Source organism: Pseudorasbora parva, chromosome 2 (assembly GCF_024679245.1).
Source record: "Pseudorasbora parva isolate DD20220531a chromosome 2, ASM2467924v1, whole genome shotgun sequence".
NCBI lineage: Eukaryota > Metazoa > Chordata > Actinopteri > Cypriniformes > Gobionidae > Pseudorasbora > Pseudorasbora parva.
Genome location: NC_090173.1, coordinates 56752116 through 56779141, shown reverse-complemented (window position 1 = coordinate 56779141; position 27026 = coordinate 56752116). Strand labels below are relative to the sequence as shown.

At 39.4% G+C, this 27026-nt stretch overlaps 1 long non-coding RNA gene across 1 annotated transcript in view; it reads right to left on the bottom strand.

Moving 5' to 3' along the window:
- LOC137055551 (uncharacterized) overlaps positions 1-12883 on the bottom strand; it is a 103121-nt gene extending 90238 nt beyond the window's left edge. Inside the window, exon 1 of the long non-coding RNA XR_010900023.1 lies at positions 12406-12883. This is a non-coding gene — a long non-coding RNA (uncharacterized lncRNA). The remainder of the gene's footprint in view (positions 1-12405) is intronic.
- Between the last annotated feature and the right edge of the window lie 14143 nt (positions 12884-27026).

Here is a 27026-nt window from a genome sequence, read left to right as displayed (position 1 = left end):
AACACCAACAAATCTAACCCAAGTTCAGATGCTCTGAAGATTGATTCCTGAATAAGGCCTGAATGGCAGCGGACCCTCCTCAGGCTTTATGGGGGTTGAGGGACGTTATCTGTGGTGATAGTGGCCGTGCGGGAGCTTTGATCCTCAAAGGCGGACGGCTTGCAGTGAGACGTGAGCATGATCGGCTCAGACACAGCCCTGCAGGTCTGTCAGTGGAAGCACAGCGCCATCTAGTGCTCACATGGACCATCAGCGTCAACAATGGAAAAACATCTCCCATAACCTTTGGTTGATCTCACAAGGGCTATCAAACTCATGTGTGACCCTGGACCACAAAACCAGTCATAAGGGTAAATCTTTTTGACATTGAGATGTATGGATCATCTGAAAGCTGAATGAATAATCTTTCCACTGATGTGTGGTTTGTTAGGATAGGACAATATTATAAAATCTGTAACTTAAGAGTGCAAAGAAAACCTAAATATTGAGAAAATCTCCTTTAAAGTCGTCCAAATAAAGTCCTTAGCAAAGCATATTACTACTACTAATACATTTATAATATATTTACGGTAGGAAATGTTCAGAATATCTTCATGAAACATGATCTTAATATCCTAATGATTTTTGGCATAAAAGAAAAAAGACCCACACAATTGCCACAAATATACCCGTTGGGACATTAAACACATGCCCTCGTCCATTAAACACAGGTTCAACAAGGATAAACGTGAACACGTGTGTTAAATAATGGCATCATTTGATTTAAATAATCTCATTTATTCAAACGGCTCTGTTCACTGGGAAAACTCCTCACATGTGTGAACATGTTGGACAGCAAAACTGAAGCACACTGGATGTGCTGATGATGGGCAGAGTCCAATGGGAACACTCGCTCTCTGGACATATGATAATGAACATCATTTGTGTGTCATAATGAAGACGTTTGGACCACACTTGGTGAGAAGACCTGCTGTATTTCCTCATTAGCTTCACGTGCTGTTGAGCTTTAAAGCTAACTGTGAAGCTGTGTGTAAAAAGGGGCATCGACGTCTGCTCTTTTTAAGGAAACTGTGCACATTTCAAATTGATAAAACACTGTTGATTTGGTTTTATCGTGCTTTTATTGAATATTTCTTGAGTGTAATCACTCAAACGGTCTATATTTTGGCCTGTCTTCTTCTTGTTACGTTTGTTTGCCAGCACTTTGTGGCCAGATGAGAACAGCAATAGAGGCCCAATCGATTCGGGCAGCATGTGCATTAGACCAAACACATTATCAGTCAGAAGACTGATCATCTGCCAGTGGACAGTTCAATCAGAGATAACAAATTAGCTTAAAGCCTCTATATTCTCAATTCATTCTTCTAGTTTAGTGCCACATTTGGGGATGTTCATAATATAGGTTTGACAAGATATACTGCATATAGACAAATAATGAGTTACTATGATGGTCATTCTGATGTATTAAGCCATCCTGATATAACTACACTGTCAACAAATATTTAAAAAAAATAAAGTTACCTGGTTGCCTTAAAATTTTGAGTTCTGAGCTTATGTATCAAGAATGAGCTCCAGATCTGGTTATTGCAGTTAGATTAAAAAAAAAAGACTTAAAAAAATCTCAGCAATGTTGTCTGATAATCTGCTACAAACGAGATTCATTGACAAGTGAGTTTTCTTCAACTTTCTTTAACTAGCTTAGAAAATCTGGGTTTAAATCAATCAAATCAGAGAGAGAGAGAAAAAGAGAGAGTGATTGAATTATTCGCAAAAATGTGAATAATTTTAATAAAATAAGAGAGATCATACAAAATGCATGCTATTTTTAATTTAGTGCTCTCCTGAATAATATATAATTATATTTACATATAGGATAGCTCCCAAGACAAAAAATAGTGTGTGTGTGTGTGTGTGTGTGTGTTTTGTGATGGTTGTTCTTGAATCTCTTGCTTGTCCTGATCAGTTAAACTGCCCAATGTTGTTCCTTCTGGAGCTTCAGTGACTGTTTGAAGCTTCTGTAATAGTTGTGTCCCTCAATCGCCCTCAGATCACGTCACTGCTAGAGTGGCTCAAACACACAGAAGATGAGAAAACTAAAGAACATGCAGGAGCTGGAGGATTTCCCTGAGGAACGCTGGGCAGTTTAACTGATCTGGACAAACTCAAGAACAACCATCACACACACAGCTGTGGATCATCCAGAGAACAACACACAGGATTATAGGGTTAGTTCACCCAAAAATACATTTTACTTACTTACTATATGAGGTTAAAAATCTTCATTTGTGTTCTGCTGAAGAAACAGACAGACCTACATGTTGGATGCACTGTGGTCAGCATTTTTAGGTGAACTATCCCTTTAAGAATCAAGGATTCATAAACTTTTGAACATGTCATTTTTATAAATTCAGCTTTTCTGTCTTGTGGACTAGATGTGAAAAAAGTAAAATATCTTATCCAGGACAGCACTAAATTAAAAAGAGCATGCATTTTGTATGATGTCTTATTTTGTTCAAATTGTTCTCAGTGATGGAGTGGCATGCACTGATGTGAAGTCTCCAGCAGGCGGCAGCGCAGGAGAGCCACGCTCAGGCATATACTGCCACTGACATCTGCTCAGCCAGTTCACCCAAGAGTTCACCTAAAAATGAAATGTCTGTCATTAACTCCTCACCCTTATGTCGTTCCACACCCGTAAGACCTCCATTCATCTTCACACACAGTTTAAGCACAGTTTAAGAGCGTATGCAAGTGTATGCACACTATACTGTCCATGTCTAGAAAGGGAATAAAAACATCATCACAGTAGTCCATATGAGACATCAGTGGGTTCATTAGAGTCTCTTGAAGCATCGAAAACACATTTTGGTCCAAAAATAACAAAAACTACGACTTTATTCAGCATTGTCTTCTCTTCCGTGTTTGTTCTCAAACCTGAGACACGGTGCTGACGTTGGTTAAGGAGAAACTACTCAGCAATGACTGAGTTTGCACATGGTTTGTTTTAAAGCATATTTAAAGCAGAAAAACTGGATTTTCCCCACAGGAGACTGTAATATATCGACAGATTTTACTAACAGACATACCTATCTCTGTGTGGAAACAAAATAAAATAATGTTCTCTAGGCAAAGCGCTTTGAGGGATTAGAAAAGCACTATATAAATGTAACACATGATTATATCATTAGGGTAGACAAGAACAATACAGTGACCTTGTTCAACACTACCCATCGAGTCAACCCCTGAATACTGATTTGACTTCAAATCATTTTAGCCGGAGGGTCATTATCCAGTATACTAGATAACTGGAAGACTGAAGAGCGTTATCTGGCACTGAATGTGTCTTTAATCATTTCTGTGCATGTTAATCGAATGCTGAAGAATACGCTGAATAAACCGGGATGCATTTCTTTCTTCTGCTGAACACAAAAGATGATTTTCCGAAGAATATCGTTCACCAAAACGAATATTTGGGCCCCACTGACTGCCAATAGTGCATACACCAAATACTTAGGTCCATAATACACTTTGCTTATGTATATATGTGTATGTGTATATGCATGTATGTACTCATACTCTACATGATATATATATAGAAGTCAATGAGCCCAAGGCCTGTTTGGTTACCCATATTCCTCTCCTTTATGTCCACGCGCATTAATTGAAAAGCATCCAGAGAAGATTCCCGCTGCACATTGATGTGGTTTTATAGAGGCTTGGCCTAGAATCAAGGCTTTGTGTAAATATTGCTTTCATCAAGATTAAAGATTCAAAAAGTTGTAGTGTTCGTGACTCATCAGCAGAGGGCGCAATGTGTTCAAGAAATGGATTTAAGTGAGAGTGCTGGTAGAAATTGTGGGGAAAAAACAAGATAGGTTTTATAGTTTCATCATTATTTGTTCTCAGATATTCCTCTTTAAAAGAAAAAAAGCATTCGCTGTGACCCACATTTGGTTTTGACCACTACTTTTTTTTTTACAATTTTGACACATTTACTCACGGAGCCACACTGAGATCTCCAAATCTCCGGGAATAAACCACAAAGGGTTTTTAAAATGAAGATGCCAAAAGAAGAGTTTGCCAAGAACCAGCATCTAAGAGGATATTAAGGGTGCGTTCACACTTGTAGTTCGGTTCGTTTGGTTAGTTTGGTCCGGACCAAAAAACAAAAACAAACATAATAGTCCTGGTCCGCTTAGCGTTCACACGGGCATTTTTAACAGCGAACCTAAAGTTACCGAACCAAAGGCACAGGGAGACGCTCACAACCTGATTGGTCGGTTTATATGACGTAGGAGCTCGTTTACCGAACATGCAAAACAATGCTGTGTGCGGATTACACGCGTGGGCATTTTATGCGTGTACATATGGCATTATTTTTTACCAGAGAACTCATGAAGAGCTCATGAAATGTTCACAACATTCAAAACAACGCTGTGTGCTGGATTAAACGCGGTCATTTTATGCGTGTACATATGGCATTATTTTTTACCAGAGAACTCATGAAGAGCTCATGAAATGTTCTAAACAACGCTGTGTGCTGGATTAAACGCGATCATTTTATGCGTGTACATGTGGCATTATTTTTACCCGCTGAGAACTCATGAAGAGCTCATAAAATGTTCAAAACATTCAAAACAGCAGCAGGATTTCCTCCGTTGTGCAGAACAGAGACGGCCGTTCTGTCGTCTGTACCTGCTAATAATGGGCAACACAGGAACTTTGATGAGAAGAGCCAGGTGTGCTTTTTGTGTGTTTTTTCTAGCATTTTCGAAACATGCTCGTCAGACCAAATATTGATAAGGCTCTTCCTCGTTGCTCTACGTTTGCCCTCTAATGTTAAAGTTACTCATTTTGGATAACGTACACCGATCTTTCCGCGTCGTCAAATCAGCTGCATTATGCGTGGCATCTTGTGACATTACGTCCGGTTTTTGGTCCGTTTACATGTCTTTGGTCCGTGTTGCGTTCATATATCAATCGAACCGCACCAGAGTTCGTTTGGAAGCGGACCGAGACCCATCTTTTTAGCGGTCTCGGTCCGCTTGTTTGGTGCGCACCAGAGTTCGGGTGGCAGCGTTCACATATGTTCAAATGAACCGCACTAACCGATCAACCGCACCAGGGTTCGTTTTAATCGAACCAAACATGACAAGTGTGAACGCACCCTAAGATATATTTAATACCTCTTGAGTTACAGAAATGCAAACTTACGGCACAAAAAAAAAACAAGAAGTGCTTTTTCCCCATTTTTGAACGCTCACCGTTGGCATCTAATGAAAAGAAGACTGATAAAGTCAACAGATTTTACTAACAGACCTACCGATCTCTGTGTGAAAATAAAACAATCTAAAATCATTTTTATCCCCTAATAATTCGGCTCCAAATCTCAAGGTGAACATCTTTAATTGACCCTCCTCTACTACCTTACTCAGTAAATATACATTAATGACATTTCATATTTTGGCTTTCTTCTTCACATGATATGCATTTCTTTAAGTGGACACTTCATTTGCCATCTCATTTTAAAATTAACACCTAACACTGGCAAGAAAAGGGCAAAACACAATGGGTGCAGAATTATTAGAAATCATAGATACTTCAGATGAATTAAAGTCTGAGACTGAAGAGAGAGCACGGAACGAACCTTCACCAGGACATCAAACTGATGCCGATCTTAGGTAATCTAGCAGAAGTTGAGGATCCACTTTTAGGATTTGTGGAGCAGAAAGTTACAAGAGTACAAATAAAAGCCATTGCGTTATACTGTATAAAGTCAGTCAAAGTGCCATCCAGAAGCTTCCATCAGAAAGAGCGATGTCCTAAAACTCGATTACCCACACAATAACGTTAGTAAAAATAATAAGAAATTAGTTAGTCCAAAAAATTGTATGTAGGGAAGCACTAATGAAAAGTTAAAGGTTAAAGTTTTTTATCCCCATAAATTTGCCCGGACTGAAGCATATTCCAGCGGTATGTCTGTCAATCTGAAGACGTGTTCAAAGCCAGTGGTTCCCAAAACAATATTCAATAATTTCTGGACGTCTGCTTTATGACAAAACTAAGAGAACCGACGATTAATTAACTAACCAGGGTCTATTGTGTGATGCCAGACATTTTAACCACTCTCGGTTCTTCATACAACAAACTGGCTCTTTCAGTTGACATTTCATCATTTATTTTGATATTATATAATAATATGTTCATTTAAATATGTTTAAGTCCTCGTTCTGCATTGGAGGTTCTCTAGAAACACTGTTTGAAAGTGAAGTGTGTGTTACTCTCACCGGCCACCAGGTGGACCCACAAACCATGAAATCGCTCGTGTGCTTTATAAAGCACATCATCAATCAAACACTAATACAGTAAGCATACTCTTCACACAAAGATATCTGGGTTTGAAAGAGAGACCGATGGACGAGTGACACAATCACACCTTCATTAACACAATTCTGCCTCAAGACAATGAGCGGGAAAACACAGCAAACAGTGCTCTTCTTACTCAGTATTTTTGCATTGTTTCTAGTCCAAATATCTAAAAATTCTTACATTAAGAAACATTTACTAGACAAGCAAAAGTAATTGTCTTGTTTTGAGAAAAAATAACTCAAAATGAAGAGAGTTTCTGCTTAAAATCAGATAAATAATCTGCCAATGGAGGGAGATAAATAATCTTAACTCAAACAGAAAACAAGATTATTTATCTCACCCCATTGGCAGATTATTTATCTTATTTTAAGCAGAAACTCTCTTCATTTTGAGTTATTTTTCCCAAAACAAGACAATAACTTTTGCTTGTCTAGTAAATGTTTCTTAACGTAAGAATCTTTAGATATTTTGACTAGAAACCAGACTAAAACACTAAGTGAGAAAAGCATTTTTTACAGTGTAGGCATTACTCACACTGTCATGTCGAGAACAACTCTTTGAAATGATAAGAAAATGGGTTCACCACCTTCATTTGAATGGCAGACATGTGCCAAGGCTTATTCTTGTAATTTAAAGGCTGACAGACGTGATCAAGACATTCAATTCCAGGTGCGGTGAAGCCTTCTGATTGCCAGAAGCAGTTTGACTCTGTCCCAAAATAGCACTCCACACTTTGGTGAAGTAACGCCAGAAATCCTTCACATTATTAAGGCAAAAGTGCACATTGAGGGCGCACAGCTTGAAGAGGACGGTCGTGAGAACAAAAACGACATCTGAGACTCCTGATGGACCTCACGAGGAGCCCACATGTCCACAAGGCTTTGATTTAAAGACACTTGTTTCACATAAAGCAACTGAAGTTGTAGTTTATAAACTGGAACAAGAAGTGGCTAACCCTTACAATCTCAAAATCAGCCAATTACCGGGACTCGCTTAGTAAGACCAGACAGAGAAAGTCCCATAAAAAGACACATCACATATTTTCTACAAGCCACTATTGGTCCTCTACAACTTCTCCAAAACCTGCTGGCCTGCTGCTGCCACTTGTGCAACATATAGACAGAAACACACAGCGTTTGAGTTCTCTGACCTTTCATCTGGCCATTTGGTTTTCTCAGCCTCTCCCACTCGTAGACACATTCCCACACACAGCCACATAAACACACACACACACCTCTGAACAAAGGTTCCCTTTTCCTAAGGAAGGGTCAGCAGGTCCTTCATCAGACAGACGCTTGTTCTTGGTCCGAGGCGGGCCGATCCCAGACCCCCTCTCTCCAGCATCGCCGCCCCAGAGACAAGCTGCCCATTGTTCCCGCAGCGCGAACAAATGACAGACAAGCTCGAGAGCCACGCTAAACACACACCGAGAGACGGAGAGCATGCATGCACACAAACACGGATTGTGAGTTATAACCGCGGTATACGAGTACTCGATGAACACACAGTTTAAACACTCCTAGGGAGCAAAACCTAGCTAATCATACAGTCCTTCTCTTGAAATCCTGCTGAAGGCTTCTAGTCTGAAGCATCAGAGACCGCAGACGTGAGATTTGGCAGCTGACATTAGGCCTGTAAAAACACACACTCGTCACCTCATTCCCACCGCTGACATTCACAGCCCCTCGCGTTACGCTGATTACTGGACTCAATTTACACCGCACAGGTGAGGAAAACTTTGCCCTGCTGCAAAAAAATGCTCTTCTTACTTAGTATTGTTGTCGTTTCCAGTCCAAATATCCCTAAAATGACATCAAAATGCTTTTACTAGACGAGAAAAATTACGCAATATTTTACGTTTTCTGGAAATAAAATCTATAACAAGCTAAATTATCTGCCAATGAGTTAAAATAAATAAATCTAATCTTGTTTCTGATTGAAATCTTGTTTTCTAGTTAAAGGGTTAGTTCACCCAACAATAAAAATTAGCTCATGACTTATTCAGCCTCAAGTTATCCTAGGTGTGTATGATATTCTTCTTTCAGACGAACGCAATCAGAGTTATATTAACAAATGTCCTAGCCCTTCCAAGCTTTATAATGGCAGTAGCTGTTTGAAGTCCATAAAATGCATCTGTCCGTCATATAACTGCTCCACACGGCTCCGGGAGGTTAATAAAGGCCTTCTGAAGCGAATCGATGAGTTTGTGTAAGAAAAATATCCATATTTAAAACGTTTTGAATTAAAGTTCAGGCTGATCGTCGTCTGTGGAAAAGTGTTGAAAGTGCTTCTCGGAGTTCAAGATGCGTACGCGACGTCTGACGAGCGTACGCCTTTGAACTGCAGAGGCACTTTCAACACTTTTCCACAGACGACGATCAGCCTGAACTTTAATTCAAAACGTTTTAAATATGGATATTTTTCTTACACAAACTCATCGATTAACTTCCAAAGGCCTCCAGGAGTCGTGTGCAGCAGTTATTTGACGGACAGATGCATTTTAATGGACTTAAAAAACAGAGCTACAATCCCTGCCATTATAAAGGTTGTATTAGCCAGGAGTTTTTTTTATACAATTCAACATTTATTGGTCTGAAAGAACAATGTTGTATACCTAGGGTGACTTGAAGGTGAGTAAATCATGAACTATCCCTTTAAGCAAAAACTCACTTCATTTAGATTTTCCCCCAGAAAAAATATCTTATGACATTTCATTTATCTAGTAAAAGAAGATTTTTTTAATCTTTTTAGAATTGTAGATATTTGGACTGGAAACGAGTCAAAAACACTTTTTCAGTGCGAGCTGTTCATGTCCTCAAAAATATTTGGTTCTGTTACTAAACAATATCCCATTGCAGTTCCTCACTACATTAATTAGCCTCAGAACGCCCCTGAGAAAGAGAAGTTAAATGGTGCATCAAACAATACTATGTGTAAGAAGTCGGTCCGTCTTATGGTCGGTTTTCTCTTTCGCTTTAACCATTCACTGCAAAAAAAGCTTTTCTTACTCAGTATTTTTGTCTTGTTTCTAGTCAAAATATCAAAAAATTCTTACATTAAGAAACATTTACTAGACCAGAAAAAGTATTGTCTTGTTTTGGGAAGAAATAACTCAAAATGAAGAGAGTTTCTGCTTAAAATAAGATAAATAATCTGCCAACGGGGTGAGAAAAATAATCTTGTTTTCTGTTTGAGTTAAGATTATTTCTCTCACCCCATTGGCAGATTATTTATCTTATTTTAAGCAGAAACTCTCTTCATTTTGAGGTATTTTTTCCCCAACACAAGAAGAACAAAAGTTACTTGTGCTTGTCTAGTAAATTCTTCTTGTTTAGACTAGAAACAAGACAAAAATACTAAGTAAGAAAAGCATTTTTGCAGTGTTGTCATGGCTCAAGGAATGGGCTGAAGGGAATATTGCCATTTAAACTTGACATGTACGTATAATTATATACCTAAATAACAGTTTGTGGTTTAGAGAACCGTGGTCAGTTGAACTGAATGCAAACGTTGGAGTTCCTGACAGATGTAGGATGCCAGCGCACGCGCCTGACCGCTCTTGTACGTTTCTCTTGTGGTTTACCACAGCCGTATTGTATGACAGCGCAGTAAACACCTGCAGCGCAGGCACGCGCTACACACACCTACTCCGACCTGTTTACGACGGGACTCAAACATGTTCAACCAACAGGGTGACTGAAGGTCACTAGCCAGGCAGGATTACATTTTTTGGTTTGATTGGTTTGAAGGCGAAAAAACGTACCAAGCACAGACCTGAAAAATCAGGACAGAAGTGGACAAAAAGGACAGATTAAAATATCAGGTGTAAAAGGGGACTGTGTGTCCCTCGTCTGCTTTTGATCAGAACACCCAAAACGTATCTTAAAGGGTTAGTTCACCCAGAAATGTAAATTATCTCATTAATTCCTCATCCTCACAACCTTCAGACATAGCTGAAGATATTTGTGTTGAAATCCGATGCTCAAGACCCAAAATAATCTGCTAATCGATTCAAGATCAATTTGAAATCACGATCACCAAAGCCAAGTGATTCCAGCAGTTTGACACACGATCCGAATCATGAAATCGATTCACTGACTGATAATGGTTGATATTTAGTCGATATTTAGTGTTTTTGCGCACAAAAACTATTCTCGTCTCTTCATGAAATGATTGTAGAGCCGCTGTAGTGAGATGGGCTTTGTAACGACGTCTTTAGTGCCTTTATGAGTCTAGAGAGAGAAAATGACATTGGTGTCAATGAAGGCCTTTCTGAGCCATCGGATTTCAACACTAATATCTTCATCTGTGTTCTGAAGATGAACGGAGGTCTGACGGCTGTCCTACGACAAGAGGATGAGAAATTAATGATAGAATTTTTTTTTCGGGTGGCCTTTTAACACCAGGTGTAAACAGAGCCAGGAAAGGGTAGCACAAACCAAAGCAACCACAACACAAACACGTGCTTCCCACTCCTCGTTTAAGATAACAGGATGAGGAAGAGGAGTAGGGTTGGGGTGAAAAGAAGGCCCTGGTGTTTAGTCAAGGGCCCCCTGGCTGACACAAAGTGTTTCTTTGTCTGTCTCAGGGTGGGAGAGAGAGGCATTCCTGTGCCTCTCCGACCAACTTTATTGACACTTCAGCCTCTTTTGTGAAGGGAGTGTCCCATCGTCAATGGCTGGCCATGAGAGTCACTTGCTGTTGGACATAGGGTCCCTCTCCAGAGGAGAAAGGAGGTCTTGTTTGCAGAAGATGTGTTTGAGAGAGGGGGACGCTGGGAAAGGGGAGGTGGGGGACTGCGGTTATAGTGGATCTCTGTCCAGGACTCAACAATAGAGGAAATTCTGCTCGAAAGAGGGGCGAGTTGAGACAGGGCTGCTTTAAAACACAACCACCCTGACAGCACACACCGTCCACTAGCTGAATACCACAAGCAACTCTCTCCCTCTCACTCACTCACACACACACACTCTTGAAATAAGTTGCATGTCATCAACCTGAGTCTGACAGGAAATGCCCCTTACACCACAGAGGCATCAGTAGACTCTAAAGGGTCACATGATTAACCAGAAATTATGCATTCTGTGTTCATAAAAAAAAAAAAAAAAACACAAAAAACACAAAAAAAACAACCTAATGATATCTTAAATAACTATGGCTGTGAGATTATGAACTTCAGTTTTAGTACAATGAGAGCTGTCATTGTCAATATAGAGCAGAAGACATGAATGGCACAGGAATATTGCACAGCATTAAATACTTTACATGTATTTAAAGTGCCATGTTAACACCATTCCTTTATCATAGTGCTTGCTTTGCTTTGATTCCTCTTGGTTTTGAAGTTTTGCTAACCAGACCCAAATGAAGTCTTGTGTGTTTAAATGGCTCTAACGAAGAGATAACTGTGATTGACAGGCAAACAGGTGAAGCGCACACTTTAGCGACTTTAACACTGACATTAATAACACAACAGGGATTATACTAGAGAATGGTTTGAAAAATGTGACCCTGGAGCACAAAACCAGTCATAAATCTCACGGGTATATGTGGCAATAGCCAACAATACATTGTGTGGGTCAAAATAATCCATTTTTCATTTATGTCAAAAATCATTAGGATATTAAGATGTTACATGAAGAGATTTTGTAAGTTTCCTACCGTAAATAAAATAAAAATTATATATATATATATATATATATATATGCATTGCTAAAGACTTCATTTGGACAATTTAAAATGAGATTTTCACAATATTAAGATATTTTGCATTTTTCCCAAATATTGTTCCATCCAACGAACCACACATCAATGGAAAGATCATTTATTCATCTTTCAGATGATCCTTACATCTCAATAATAATAAAAAATGACCCTTATGACTGGGTTTGTGGTCCAGAGTCACATTAATGAATGGATTATTAACTGGCTGTAATGAATGGTGCCTTATATAGGCTACTACAATGTCTGTTAGTGTTGTTGTTGAAGATGTTTTGAGCATATCCATTGTCAATATTAGACTTATCTTAGGGTACTTACCAGAGTATTTGTTGCTTCTTCTCTTACTCCTGTCAATCGTTCGTCCTTTACTGTAAGTGTATTCCACAAGTTAAGTTATTCCAGAAGTGCAGAGACAGGCGAGTATCCCACAGACAGCGGATTTAATCATGGTCACATTCACAAACAACGAGCCTTTAGCATCCAAACCGACGAATGAATAAACATCCACATGAATCCAGAGAGGCATCCGGTGTATCTCCCTGAATGAAGCTGTCGACCCACGTGCCACACTTTACAAACACATCTCCACACCATCCAGCGGATGAAGATCTCCACATACACACAAACACACACACACACACTCGAGAACGACGTCCTGCTGTTAAACCGAGAGACTCAGATGAAGGTCCGGATGAGAGCTTGTGTTTCGCTATGACGAATGTGTCAAGAGTAAGAGAGGCGAGCACATACACACACTCACACACACACTCACAGTGTGACTGTCAGCGGCAGACTGCAGCTCAGCCCCATATTACACACACACTCTCTCTCACACACGCACAGTATCGAGCCATGGGAAATGTAGTCCAAGTTTAGTTGAATTCAGTTTAGCTTTCACGAGCCCATGTAGGACATGTTTTTATGTTTTACTTACATTTTAAACACCAATTATTCTCCTGTATTTACATGTCTATTATGAAACTACATTTAAAGGTACAATATGTAAGATTTCTGGATTAAAATATCCAAAAACCACTAGAACAATGTTATATATTTTGTTGGCTTGAGTACTTGCATTATTCCAAACGTTTCCAAAAATGTTTAAATCCAGATAAATAAGCAATTTTAACCAGAACACGGACCACATTACCCTCCATTTCTGGTTTTATTTAGTAGAAACCATGAAAACACCAAATACTTTAATATTAATGCCGGGCAATCGATGAATCGCGATTAATAGTTTGTGTTTACATAATATATGTGTGTACTGTGTATAATTATTGTGTACACACACATGCATGTATATATTCAAGAAAAATATGTTATATTTATATATAAACTATTTATATTTAGGCGACAAGCCACACCTTCATTTTGAATAAGCAACATCTAGTGGCAAAAATAATTACATATTGTGCCTTTAAACCTCACCATACTACCAAAACCTGTCCCTAACCTTGCCTACTCAATAACAGCAAATGTTTTGTTTTGCAATACAACATGAACACAATAAGCACAGTGTGCCTAACATTTTTTTCCCTTTTGATGTAAATAAAGGCATCTAATATAAAGAAGGAATAATATTTATTTTTTAATACAGCCTTACCATGAGTAATATCGCACGGACAAGCATGCTGTTATTCTGAATGTCAGCTCGATGCAAAATGTCTTTTTAATATGTCTATTGAGGACAAGGGTATACGTTTATTGTATATTGGACTGCTCTGTTGTGCTTAAGATTGCATTGTTTACCAAACTAAAAACTGTGCAAGAGTGTCCAATATACTTCAGCATGTTATTATGAATCGATTATAGGCCGTTTGTCAATGCGCTGATGTTTTGGAGTTAATGACAGCATCGCGTGTGAGCAGATGAGCGTGAGGAAGATAAGATCAGCTGTCGTCACAGGACACAAAAGGGTGAATCATGGTTTCATTAATGTTCTTCCGTCAGCTCCAGACATGCTTTCATTTCCCACATCTGAGCTGAATTGCTAAAATGAGAAGTGGATTTGGGATTAGGATCAGTCAAACTGTGAACATTATTTACAATTACAATGATTTCAGATGGTGGAATAATAAAAAAAATAATTAATGTGGCATCATCAGAGAAACATTGCTGTTCAATAGATCAGTTCTTCTGAGGATTTCTTTAGGCGTTCGTCAAATCGCTTCGGTGTCTGTAATCTCAGACTGACTCGATGCCGCTGAGATCAGATCTCTGTCTGTTGAAAGACTTTTTCACTTGCATGAAGAGCAAAGGATATAAATAAGCATCTTGTTTTGAAGACCTTTGCATATTCTGTAATTAAATGTTATATATAATGCTAGCAAATGAGAATGATTAAGTTTCTCAATGTAAATTTTTTTTTTTGAAAATTGAAAATGTGCATTATTCCTTAACGAGACTATTTTGGAACACAAGGCTAAACAACAAAATCTTGGCCAAATATATCAGACAACACTAATAAAAATTTAAAAGTAATTAATTAATTGCCAATATACATGATATTGCCAAAAGTGTTGTGACGCCTGCCTTTACATGCACATGAGCTTTAATGCTGTCCCATTGTTAATCCGTAGGGTTTAATATGGATTCGGCCCACCCTTTGCAGCTCTAACAGCTTCAGCTCTTCTGGGAAGGCTTTCCTCAAGGTTTAGGAGTGTGTTTATGGGATATTTTCTTCTAGAAGCGCATTCGGGAGGTCAGGCACTGATGTTGGACGAGAAGGCCTGGCTCTCAGTCTCCGCTCTAATTCATCCCAAAGCTGATCTATCGGGTTGAGCTCAGGACTCTGTGCAGGCCAGTCAAGTTCCTCCACACCAAACTCCTCATCCATGTCTTTATGGACCGACGCGTTGTGCTCTGGAGCGCATCATGATGGGACAGGAAGGGGCCCTCCCCAAACTGTTCTCACAAATGTGGGAGCATAAAATTGTCCAAAATGTCTTGGTATGCTGAAGCATTAAGAGTTCCTTTCACTGGGACTAAGGGGCCAAGCCCAATACCTGAAAAAAAAATAAAAAAAATAAAAAAATAAAAAATACCATAATCCCCCCTCCACCAAACTTTACACAATAGCCAGTCAGAGAAGCATGATTGGTCGCTCAGAGAACACGTCTCACTGCTCTAGAGTCCAGTGGCGGCTGCCTTACTCCACTGCATCCCACGCTTTGCATTGCACTTGGTGATGTAAGGCTTGGATGAGCTGCTCGGCCATGGAAACCCATTCCATGAAGCTCTCTACACACTGATCTTGAGCTCATCTGAAGGACACATAAGGTTTGGAGGTCTGTAGATATTGACTCTACAGAAAGTTGGCGACTTCTGCGCACTGTGACCCTCAGCATGTGCTGACCCTGCTCTGTTTTTTTATGTGGCCAAGTTGTCGTTATTCTCAATCGCTTCCACTTTGTTATAATCCCACTAACAGTTCAGTGTGGCATATTTAGTAGTGAGGAAATGTCAGGAATGGACCTATCAAGGCCCCACGCTTGAGTTCACTGAGCTCCTGAGAGCGACCCATTCTTTCACTAATGTGTGTAGAAGCGTCTGCAGGCCGAGAGCTGGAGTTATACACCTGTGGCCATGAAGAGATTGAACACCTGAACTCAGAGATTTGGAGGGGTGTCCCAATACTTTTGGCAATATAGTGTATCAATCTACCATTACTTGAAAGCTTAGCAAGTTTGATCAATAAACAATTACCACTGTGTTCTTGAACATAGCCTGAGATTATTTCACAGTGACTGTCCTCATAATTGTAATGGAAGTTGTTTTGGATAAAAGTTAAACATCTAGTGCTATGGGACCAGTTAATCCGTTCCCTGATCCAGCACTTGCTTTGAAAGCAACACCTCTTCTGGCTGGAGTCCAGCACACCCAGGGGTACCTGAGCCGCACGCAACTCTGTCAGTTACAGCCATTCGATCTCTTTCTTGTGTACCGCGCAGGAGAGTTGCTGGAGGTTTGCGTGACTAGAGCCTTGAACGAAAACACAAAGACATTGTTTTCAGTCAAACCCCCTTTTTGGTAACTCAACAACATTCCTGTCTTGCATTCCTGAGTCACCGGCGCTCTGAAGTTTTTCTTTTTTTTTCCTTCTGCGAGTGATACACATAACATGATATACAGTAGCCATGCAGCTGAACAGGATAATACATTCATGAATGATTAGCATACAATTAATAGATGCACTTATTGTTTTGATGACAGGACTCTCGTGCTGTTTATGGGTGGTGTTAGAGGCTGTTATCATTCAATAAGAATAGATCATTTTAATAATGCACAGTTTAAGATAGAGCTGAAGTTGATACTCATCCTGCTAACATATATGCTCATTAATATTTAAACCTCTGTCTTCCCAATAATAAAAATGAATTATTTTGTAACATTTATGGACAAAAATGAAGATATTTTTGATGAAATCCACGAGATCTCTGACCTTTCAAGACACAGCATCGGAGGAGATTGACAAAGACGTTAAGTAAATTGTTGAATAGATTTGTTATTTTTATTGTTTTTTTTGCAAACAAAAAGTATTCTCGTTCCTTCGTAACATTAAGGCTGAGCTACTGGAGTCACATGGACTATTTTAACAGTACCTTCTTTGGGCTTGACAGTGTTCATTAAACTGCTGTATATGGAGGGATCAGAGAGATTTCAGATTTCATCAGTAATATGTATCAGCAAGATGATCGAAGATTTTAGTTTTTGAAGGATTATTAGGGACAATATACTAATACTGTGTTTGACCCCCTTTCGCCTTCAGATCTGCCTTAATTCTATGTGGCATTGATTCAACAAGGTGCTGAAAGCATTCTTTAGAAATGTTGGCCAATATAGGATAGCATCTTGCAGTTGATGGAGATTTGTGGGATGCACATCCTGGCCACGAAGCTCCCGTTCCACTACATCCCAAAGATGCTCTATTAGGTTAAGATCTGGTGACTGTGGGGCCATTTTAGTACAGTCAACTCATTGTCATGTTCAAGAAACCAATTTGAAATGATTCAAGCTTTGTGACATGGTGCATTATCCTGCTGGAAGCAGCCATCAGAGGATGGGTACATGGTGGTCATAAAGGGATGGACATGGTCAGAAACAATGCTCAGGTAGGCCGTGGCATTTAAACGATGCCCAATTGGCACTAAGGGGCCTAAAGTGTGCCAAGAAAACATCCCCCACACCATTACACCACCACCACCAGCCTGCACAGTGGTAACAGGGCATGATGGATCCATGTTCTCATTCTGTTCACACCAAATTCTGAAATGAGTCTCGAAACAGAAATCGAGACTCATCAGACCAGGCAACATTTTTCCAGTCTTCAACTATCCAATTTTGGTGAGCTCATGCAAATTGTAGTAATAATAATGCACTTTCAATTAATTGCAATCAACTGTAACGATGACTCAGGCAAACTGGGATTAAGATCCATGTGCAGTTTATTAACAACAACAGAGTGAGTGTACAGACAGTCACGGGTCGAATAACAACAGCAATGTAGACAGAGCAGAAATCATAATCATAACAGGCAGAGGATCAGACAAATACAATATCCAGAAGCAGCAAGACTTGTGATAACAATAGTAAGCAAGATTGGCAAGACAATCGTGGGAATGCTCAGAAATGTTAGCAATGACAAAACAAGACTTTGCATTGAGCCTAACATACTTAAATAATACAGGTACTGTAAGCTGGTAAAATGTTTCAAAGCATCAAATAAATGATTTCCTGTTTCTAAAGATCTGAACATAAATCAGTTAAAATCTGCTGAATGAGCTCATGTACATTGCAAAACAAAAACATTTAGTGATATGAAAACCAAGAAAAATGTCTAATAAAAGCATAACTATAAGTGGTTTGTTCAATAACAGAGGTAACGAGAAGACCTCTTTTAGCAGTTAATAACAACTTAATAATGCAAGTTCAAAACTGAAAGTTGCTGTTTTTGAAGACTTTCATATTCGTTTCGGGAACTCACTTTTGTCAAAATCCAGCTGTCAGTCACTGATTTCACATAGCAAAAGGTATGTCATTGAAGTCGGGAGCATGAAATAATGTAAACAATATTGACATCAGGCATTTTGAACAGATGCTTAACAAATTAATTCAACCAAAGTAAATGGCCAAGTGTCCAATTAAATTTGTACATGTATCATGTAAAATATAAAGCCAATCTGGTTTGTAATAAACAAATATGGTAATCCTGTTTTGGAGTTGTTTAATAATCAATACATTTTAACGGCAGCTGATTTCATCTAAGGCTGTGTGGCTGTACATCTTTTAGTTGGTGTTTTTCTGCCCATCTCTTCTCAAGCAGTGATTCTGCTTGTCAACCACATGTGTCATCACTAATGCTCAATCACCATGTGAATATATAGTGTGAATATATATAGTGAATCTTATTATTTCCCTAACCATAACATTGTTTTTAGTAATACTTTTAGACTGGGACCATTTGTTGAACACTAAGGATGTAACTGAGTACCATTAAACATGTAACCAGCAACATGCGTTTTTTATCAAATAATTTAAAGAAATTAATTTGAAATATTGTTATGGTGTTTTAATTACGAACACACACTAAGAAACCCAAACCCAAAAGACATCATATTCTGGTCCATAAGCAAACCAGCATCCCATGCTGGGATCCAGTAGACCAGCAATCAGATCTCATGCTGGGATCCAGTAAACCAGCAATCAGATCTCATGCTGGGATCCCGTAAACCAGCAATCAGATCTCATGCTGGGATCCAGTAAACCAGCAATCAGATCTCATGCTGGGATCCAGTAAACCAGCAATCAGATCTCATGCTGGGATCCAGTAAACCAGCAATCAGCATCTCATGCTGAGATCCAGTAAACCAGCAATCAGCATCTCATGCTGAGATCCAGTAAACCAGCAATCAGATCTCATGCTGGGATCCAGTAAACCAGCAATCAGATCTCATGCTGAGATCCAGTAAACCACCAATCAGATCTCATGCGGAGATTCAGTAAACCAGCAATCAGCATCTCATGCTAAGATCCAGTAAACCAGCAACCAGCATACCATGATCGGATCCAGTAAACCAGCAATCAGAATCTCATGCTGGGATCCAGTAAACCAGCAATCAGATCTCATGCTGGGATCCAGTAAACCAGCAATCAGCATCTCATGCTGAGATCCAGTAAACCAGCAACCAGCATCCCATGATCGGATCCGGTAAACCAGCAAACCAACATCCCATGATGAGATCCAGTAAACCAGCAAACAGCATCCCATGCGGGGATCTAGTAAACCAGCAATCAGCATATCATGCTGGGATCCAGTAAACCAGCAATCAGCATCTCATGCGGGGATCCAGTAAACCAGCAATCAGCATCCCATGCTGGGATCCAGTAAACCAGCAATCAGCATCCCATGCTGGGATCCAGTAAACCAGCAATCAGCATCTCATGGTGAGATCCAGTAAACCAGCAATCAGTATCTCATGCTGGGATCCAGTAAACCAGCAATCAGCATCTCATGGTGAGATCCAGTAAACCAGCAATCAGCATCTCATGCTGGGATCCAGTAAACCAGCAATCAGCATCTCATGCTGGGATCCAGTAAACCAGCAATCAGCATCTCATGCTGGGATCCAGTAAACCAGCAATCAGCATCTCATGGTGAGATCCAGTAAACCAGCAATCAGCATCTCATGCTGGGATCCAGTAAACCAGCAATCAGCATCTCATGGTGAGATCCAGTAAACCAGCAATCAGCATCTCATGCTGAGATCCAGTAAACCAGGAATCAGATCTCATGCTGGGATCCAGTAAACCAGCAATCAGATCTCATGCTGGGATCCAGTAAACCAGCAATCAGCATCTCATGGTGAGATCCAGTAAACCAGCAATCAGCATCTCATGCTGGGATCCAGTAAACCAGCAATCAGATCTCATGCTGGGATCCCGTAAACCAGCAATCAGATCTCATGCTGGGATCCAGTAAACCAGCAATCAGCATCTCATGGTGAGATCCAGTAAACCAGCAATCAGCATCTCATGCTGGGATCCAGTAAACCAGCAATCAGATCTCATGCTGGGATCCCGTAAACCAGCAATCAGATCTCATGCTGGGATCCAGTAAACCAGCAATCAGATCTCATGCTGGGATCCAGTAAACCAGCAATCAGATCGCATGCTGAGATCCAGTAAACCACCAATCAGATCTCATGCGGAGATTCAGTAAACCAGCAATCAGCATCTCATGCTAAGATCCAGTAAACCAGCAACCAGCATACCATGATCGGATCCAGTAAACCAGCAATCAGAATCTCATGCTGGGATCCAGTAAACCAGCAATCAGATCTCATGCTGGGATCCAGTAAACCAGCAATCAGCATCTCATGCTGAGATCCAGTAAACCAGCAAACAGCATCCCATGCGGGGATCTAGTAAACCAGCAATCAGCATATCATGCTGGGATCCAGTAAACCAGCAATCAGCATCTCATGCTGGGATCCAGTAAACCAGCAATCAGCATCCCATGCTGGGATCCAGTAAACCAGCAATCAGCATCCCATGCTGGGATCCAGTAAACCAGCAATCAGCATCTCATGGTGAGATCCAGTAAACCAGCAATCAGTATCTCATGCTGGGATCCAGTAAACCAGCAATCAGCATCTCATGGTGAGATCCAGTAAACCAGCAATCAGCATCTCATGCTGGGATCCAGTAAACCAGCAATCAGCATCTCATGCTGGGATCCAGTAAACCAGCAATCAGCATCTCATGCTGGGATCCAGTAAACCAGCAATCAGCATCTCATGGTGAGATCCAGTAAACCAGCAATCAGCATCTCATGCTGGGATCCAGTAAACCAGCAATCAGCATCTCATGGTGAGATCCAGTAAACCAGCAATCAGCATCTCATGCTGAGATCCAGTAAACCAGGAATCAGATCTCATGCTGGGATCCAGTAAACCAGCAATCAGATCTCATGCTGGGATCCAGTAAACCAGCAATCAGCATCTCATGGTGAGATCCAGTAAACCAGCAATCAGCATCTCATGCTGGGATCCAGTAAACCAGCAATCAGCATCTCATGCTGGGATCCAGTAAACCAGCAATCAGGATCTCATGCTGGGATCCAGTAAACCAGCAATCAGCATCTCATGCTGGGATCCAGTAAACCAGCAATCAGCATCTCATGCTGGGATCCAGTAAACCAGCAATCAGCATCTCATGCTGGGATCCAGTAAACCAGCAATCAGCATCTCATGCTGGGATCCAGTAAACCAGCAATAAGCATCAGAAGCTGCATGGCAAAATCCCCAGAGTTAAATTAACTCTACTCAGGGATGTGTTAATTGTGTAATATGTGTAATAATAGCCATGTGGTTTACAGAACGATATCCAGTATGATTGTCGTAATCAAACAATATGCAGGTTTATAAAAAAAGTTTTAAACTACAGCATTATTTAGACACACACAGACATCAAGAATCAGTGTATGTATCTCTACAATGGTGACAAAAAAAAATCAGAAACATCTACTCTTAACATGAAACAAGCAACTATAAAACGTCACAAGAAAAACAGCAAAAGTAATAAAAAAAAGTAAGAATCAAAGAAAATTTGTCAATTCAGATGCATCATTTATTCATGCCGCAATGCATGCTGGGACCCATGGGAGAGTTTTGATTGGTGGTACCCAGCATGCACTGCAGCATGAAGCTTTTCATTGATTGTCACCATTGTTGAGATTCATACACTGATTTTTGATATCTGTTTGTGTCTAATAGTTTCCATATATTAAAACCTTTTGCACACTTTTTTTTTTACATTTTTTTAACTCTGCATATTATTATATTGCCACAAAATTGCTAAAACTCTAAAAAAAAAATGCTGTAGAACAAAATAGCTAGTTGACCACTATTATGAATAAAACAAAATGAACACACATAACAAGGACATTAGACTATGAGCAAGACCAGTGATCACTAGATGATGATTATAGCCTCATGAACAAAGAGCCAAATCACCTGACCATATTATTGCTTCACTTTCCATGCCATAACAAAAGTGCTATAAACACAGTTAAAGCAGCAAGATAACTAATGTTGGCGGGTCAAGAGACCAACTAAAGAAAATACTGTTCACCATCATGGTGACTTCAAATAAAACTATTACTTTCATTAAAACATAAATTACACAAATAAAGTCAGTCTGGTTAGTAATGTGTGACGCTGGTAATGCTGTTTGTGGAATTGTTAAATCCTCTGCTGAGATCTTCAGAGATTTAATGTCTTTTTTATCTTCAGTTGATTTCATCTAAAGCTGTGGCTGAAGTCAGTTGTAGTTCTCGTGTTTCTCTTTCTTTCAGTGACTGATTGTTATCATCAGGTGTTCATCATTAATTTTCAATAGTCTCTTAATTATCTCATTAACGTCAACACTGGTTGAATAGTACTTTAACTCAGTAGTGAGCTTCTCATCTGAGAATCTTACCTGTTTCAATTATGTTTGATTTACAAATAAGATTTTCATTAAGTTTATTAATTTGTTTGTCAAAATTACATAATCAAAATGCCTGGAACATTTATATACAATTCAAATACATATTTAGACTTTTTTAAGTGCATAAACTTGTAAAATGACTTACATTTCTGAGAACAACTGACTAAAACTTTAATTTTTTACAATATTTAGATATCAAATTAACACCATAGTTTTTACAGTATTACAGTATTTCTCTGTTGTTGATACCAATATTTGTAGGTTTAACAAACAAATTTGTTTATAATCACATGTTGTAAATATAACACAATATTCTGTTTAACAGTTTACAAAAGTTCATTGTGATTTAAACAAAAATATATGCTTTGGGTTTCTAATAATATTCTGTTGGGATTTTACATTGTTTTTCTGTAAATTTTACAGGCATAAGGTTAGACCTATTACAGTTATTCACCGTATATATAGTACAGAACCTGTACTGTTTCCTACGGAAACTTTCTGTTTACCAAATAACATTTTTTAACCGTAGAATATTACAACCTTACATCGTTAAAATCACGGTCATTTTTTTGAGTGCAGCAATCAGCATATCATGCTGGGATCCAGTAAACCAGCAATCAGTATCTCATGCTGGGATCCAGTAAACCAGCAATCAGCATCTCATGCTGGGATCCAGTAAACAAGCAATCAGCATCTCATGCTGGGATCCAGTAAACCAGCAATCAGTATCTCATGCTGGGATCCAGTAAACCAGCAATAAGCATCAGAAGCTGCATGGCAAAATCCCCAGAGTTAAATTACCTCTACTCAGGGTACATATGGTCCCTCTCTACCTAGAGTTAAAATAACTCTGAATCAGTGTTAAAGTTAATAAGATAATTAAGTGATGATTGAGCATTAATGATGAACACCTGATGATAACGAGCAGAATCACTAAATAATGACTACAACTGACTTCAGCCACAGCTTTAGATGAAATCAACTGAAGATAAAAGAAGACATTACATCTCTGAAGATCTCATCAGAGGATTAAACAACTCCACAAACAGCATTACCAGCTTCACACATTACTAACCAGACTGACTTTAGTTTTGTTTATTTCTGTTAAAATCCTAGAATATGTTCCTCAAAACACTTTTTGAGTGAAGAAAGAAAGACATGAACATCTAGGGTGAGATGGGGTGAATAAATTATCAGGGAATTTTCTTTTTGAAGTGAACTAATCCTTTAATGGTTTCGAACACAGCTTATGTCATGAAGCAATATTTCATAGAATAATTTCCAGAAGCAGCCTATGAAAAACCAGCTTGGGATGCTCAGACAAACAATAGTTGTCAATTACTAACTGTTGTTTGTTATGCATTCATTTGTGCATGAAATCTACTGAAAATCTTTTGAAAGTACTTTTGAAAGTAAAATCCAAAATTAGTGACTGGTATAAAAAATTATCATGAAAATAATAATAAAAATATAAAATAAAATACATTTAATAAATAAATAAATAAATAAATACATAAATAAATAAATAAGTTAACAAGAACACTTTTATTTAGCTTTATTTAGCATTTACACCCTTTAAAAGGACATGGGTCCTTTTTAAAGCATTTATAAGAATTTAAGAAAAAGAGACTAAAAGGCAAACCTAATAAAAACTGAAGACATAAGAAACTTTTTTAGTAATTACATATTATTAATGTTTTTACTTTATGCTTTTTAGGTAATTGACTATGATAGTACTAAACTCCCACTAAGTTCACAAGAACACTCATGAATTCACACCTTTTAAAGGACATTGGTATTCCAACGAAATGTAGAGGAATGTCCAGCCACACAGAGGCGGTTTGTGAGGCACTGTGTTGCGTGCTGGATATTTGGCAGCGTGGCTGTGCGTGACTAGCAGAGATACACCTGTCTGCTGCTCAGGTAGGGGAGGGTGTGAGCACGCAGGGGCCTGCCTTCAGAACAATGACTGCCATTGTGACGAGCTCTGACTGCAGACGCGCAACTCACGGAGAGGAGGAGAACCCAGCCCGGCCTGGCTCATGCACACACACGCACGCAAGCACACGTGTGTACACACACACACACATACACACACCCTGTGAGCACACATGCTTTATTTATAGTTATACATTCACCTGAGCAGACATTTACTTACAACGCAAAGTGGTAGTCAGCTTAGTTTGGTGTCAACTCTAGCTCTCAGGGTTGCTGATGACTTATTTGATCAATGAGTTTCTGCTGATAGGATTGTTATCTGATCATGGAAAGATAAAGCGTGAACACCTTTCCGAGATGGATCACAATCTGATCGTTCGGGAAATGGTTTGACAAGAAGACAAGATGCAAAGCAGCCAATTATTAAAGGGGCACTAACACGCAGTTTCTGCCAGTCTCGTGTTAATCTTGAGTATCTGTTGAGTAGTGTTGATCCTTCTTATCTCCCAAGAGTCTTTAGTTTGACTAAAGAGTCAGTCACACACACATCAATCATGGCATTATCCCTGGATAACCCTCGATTCTCTATACATTGGTGTTGTGAATTATTACATTATATTCACTTAGGTGCCGATTACCAACTAAAAACACACATTTGATGCAGTTTCAAACACCGCCTATGGTTTCCACTCATGAGCGGGAACAAACACACACACTTGCACAACTCTGAAAACACAGACTGCATCCACTATTCGCTTAACGCGGGGTTATTTGTGAAGCGGAACAAGGTGATCTTTCCCTCACACACACACTTCTTTAGTGACATTGTTGATCTCGTGTCTAAAAACACAACGCCAGAGTCGCAGATGGCTCCCATAAGACGAACAAAGCTCTTGATAGACACACTCTTGCTCTCGCTCTGTTTGGTGTGTGTGTGTTTCCCAAATAGCCCCTGTGGTCGAGTCCGCACTTTAATGCCGTAATGCGGCTTTTACTGTTCGGGAAGAAGTCCGCTGCGGAGCTCACACCAATGCGGCATAGAGACCGCACTTGCGAGCACCCTTCTGAGACCTAAAATGACAAATGGGACACCCTATGGTCCCGTGGACTGAATGGACACGTGCACGCGGCAGTCATTGTCAGGGTGTTTTCACACTTGGGTCCTCTTTAAAAGAACCAAACTCAGACTCCTTTAAGTGAACCAAGAAGTGAACCAAGTGAAAAAGGACCCGGTTCTCTTTACGTTCACACTGTCCCATTACCTGAAAGAGGACTCAGATCATTTTTGGTCCCCTTTAGTAGGAATGTGGTCTCAGACCCCTTTGTGTTCAGACTGTTGCTTTCTGGATCTAGTCCAGCTCAGTGTTTGATGGCTGACCTTATGGCCTTCAACATTTGATCCCTTTCGCTTACATTGTTTGTTCCTCAGTAACCATGATATTTGTTTGTAAAGATTATTATTACTTTATGACATTGCTACAAATGCTGTTGAATTAACTAGTTTATCTTTTTTACAAAACACACACACACACACACACACACACACACACACACACACACACACACACACACACACACACACACACACACACACACACACACACACACACACATATAATACTACATATTCTTACACTAGCTATATCACACATTCACCTCTGTAACTAACATTTATTTAGAATTGCTTTCCTTGACTCATTCAATTTTATTGCAAAAGGTAATAATAATCACATGAAAAAAAACTGCATACATAACCTATTCTTCACTGTACTGTATGACTACACTGATTCTTTTATTAGGCTATCATGCAGATGTTTACATTCACTTTAGACAAAACCACCCGTTTATGTGAAACTTGTGTGTTTTTGACACTTTAAAATACATGGAATAAGATGCTAAAGATTGCGCTTCAGGTGTGTGTGCTCGTAACACCATTTTAAACTGGCAAGGCATGCAGCCACCTCTCAGTTCCGAAGCGGTTTAAATTGCAATAAACAAGTGTATGTTGTGAACGAATCATTTGTAGAGATTTGTCAGAAGAATTAGCCGTGATGAACAGCCGATTTGTACGGAGGCATCTGATGACCAAACTACATTGGAATTCGCGAACAGAAAAATCAAGTAAGCCCAGAGGGTTTGTGTTCAGACTGTGTGTTTTTAGCGAACCGTACCACAAGATGATATCGAACCGTACCCAGTCCACCTCCCGCGATGGTCTCGGCTCGGTTCGCTTTAAAGGGGTCTGAGATCGTCAGGAGTGTTCACATAGGCTCTGCAAGTCTTAATGCTCAATTCTGATTTTTTGCTCAGATCTGATTTTTTGTTTGGCTGTTCACATTACCTAATGTGGCCTATATCTGATTCCAGTGTGAACTGTTTGAGGTTTCAAACTAACCTGCATGTGCAAAAGAACAATATCAATGACATCAGACGCAGCATGCTGTAGCACTAAAGGTCGGGAGGTTATAGAGGAAGTAAGCATTTTCGCTTTTATTTAAAAATGTTTGTGT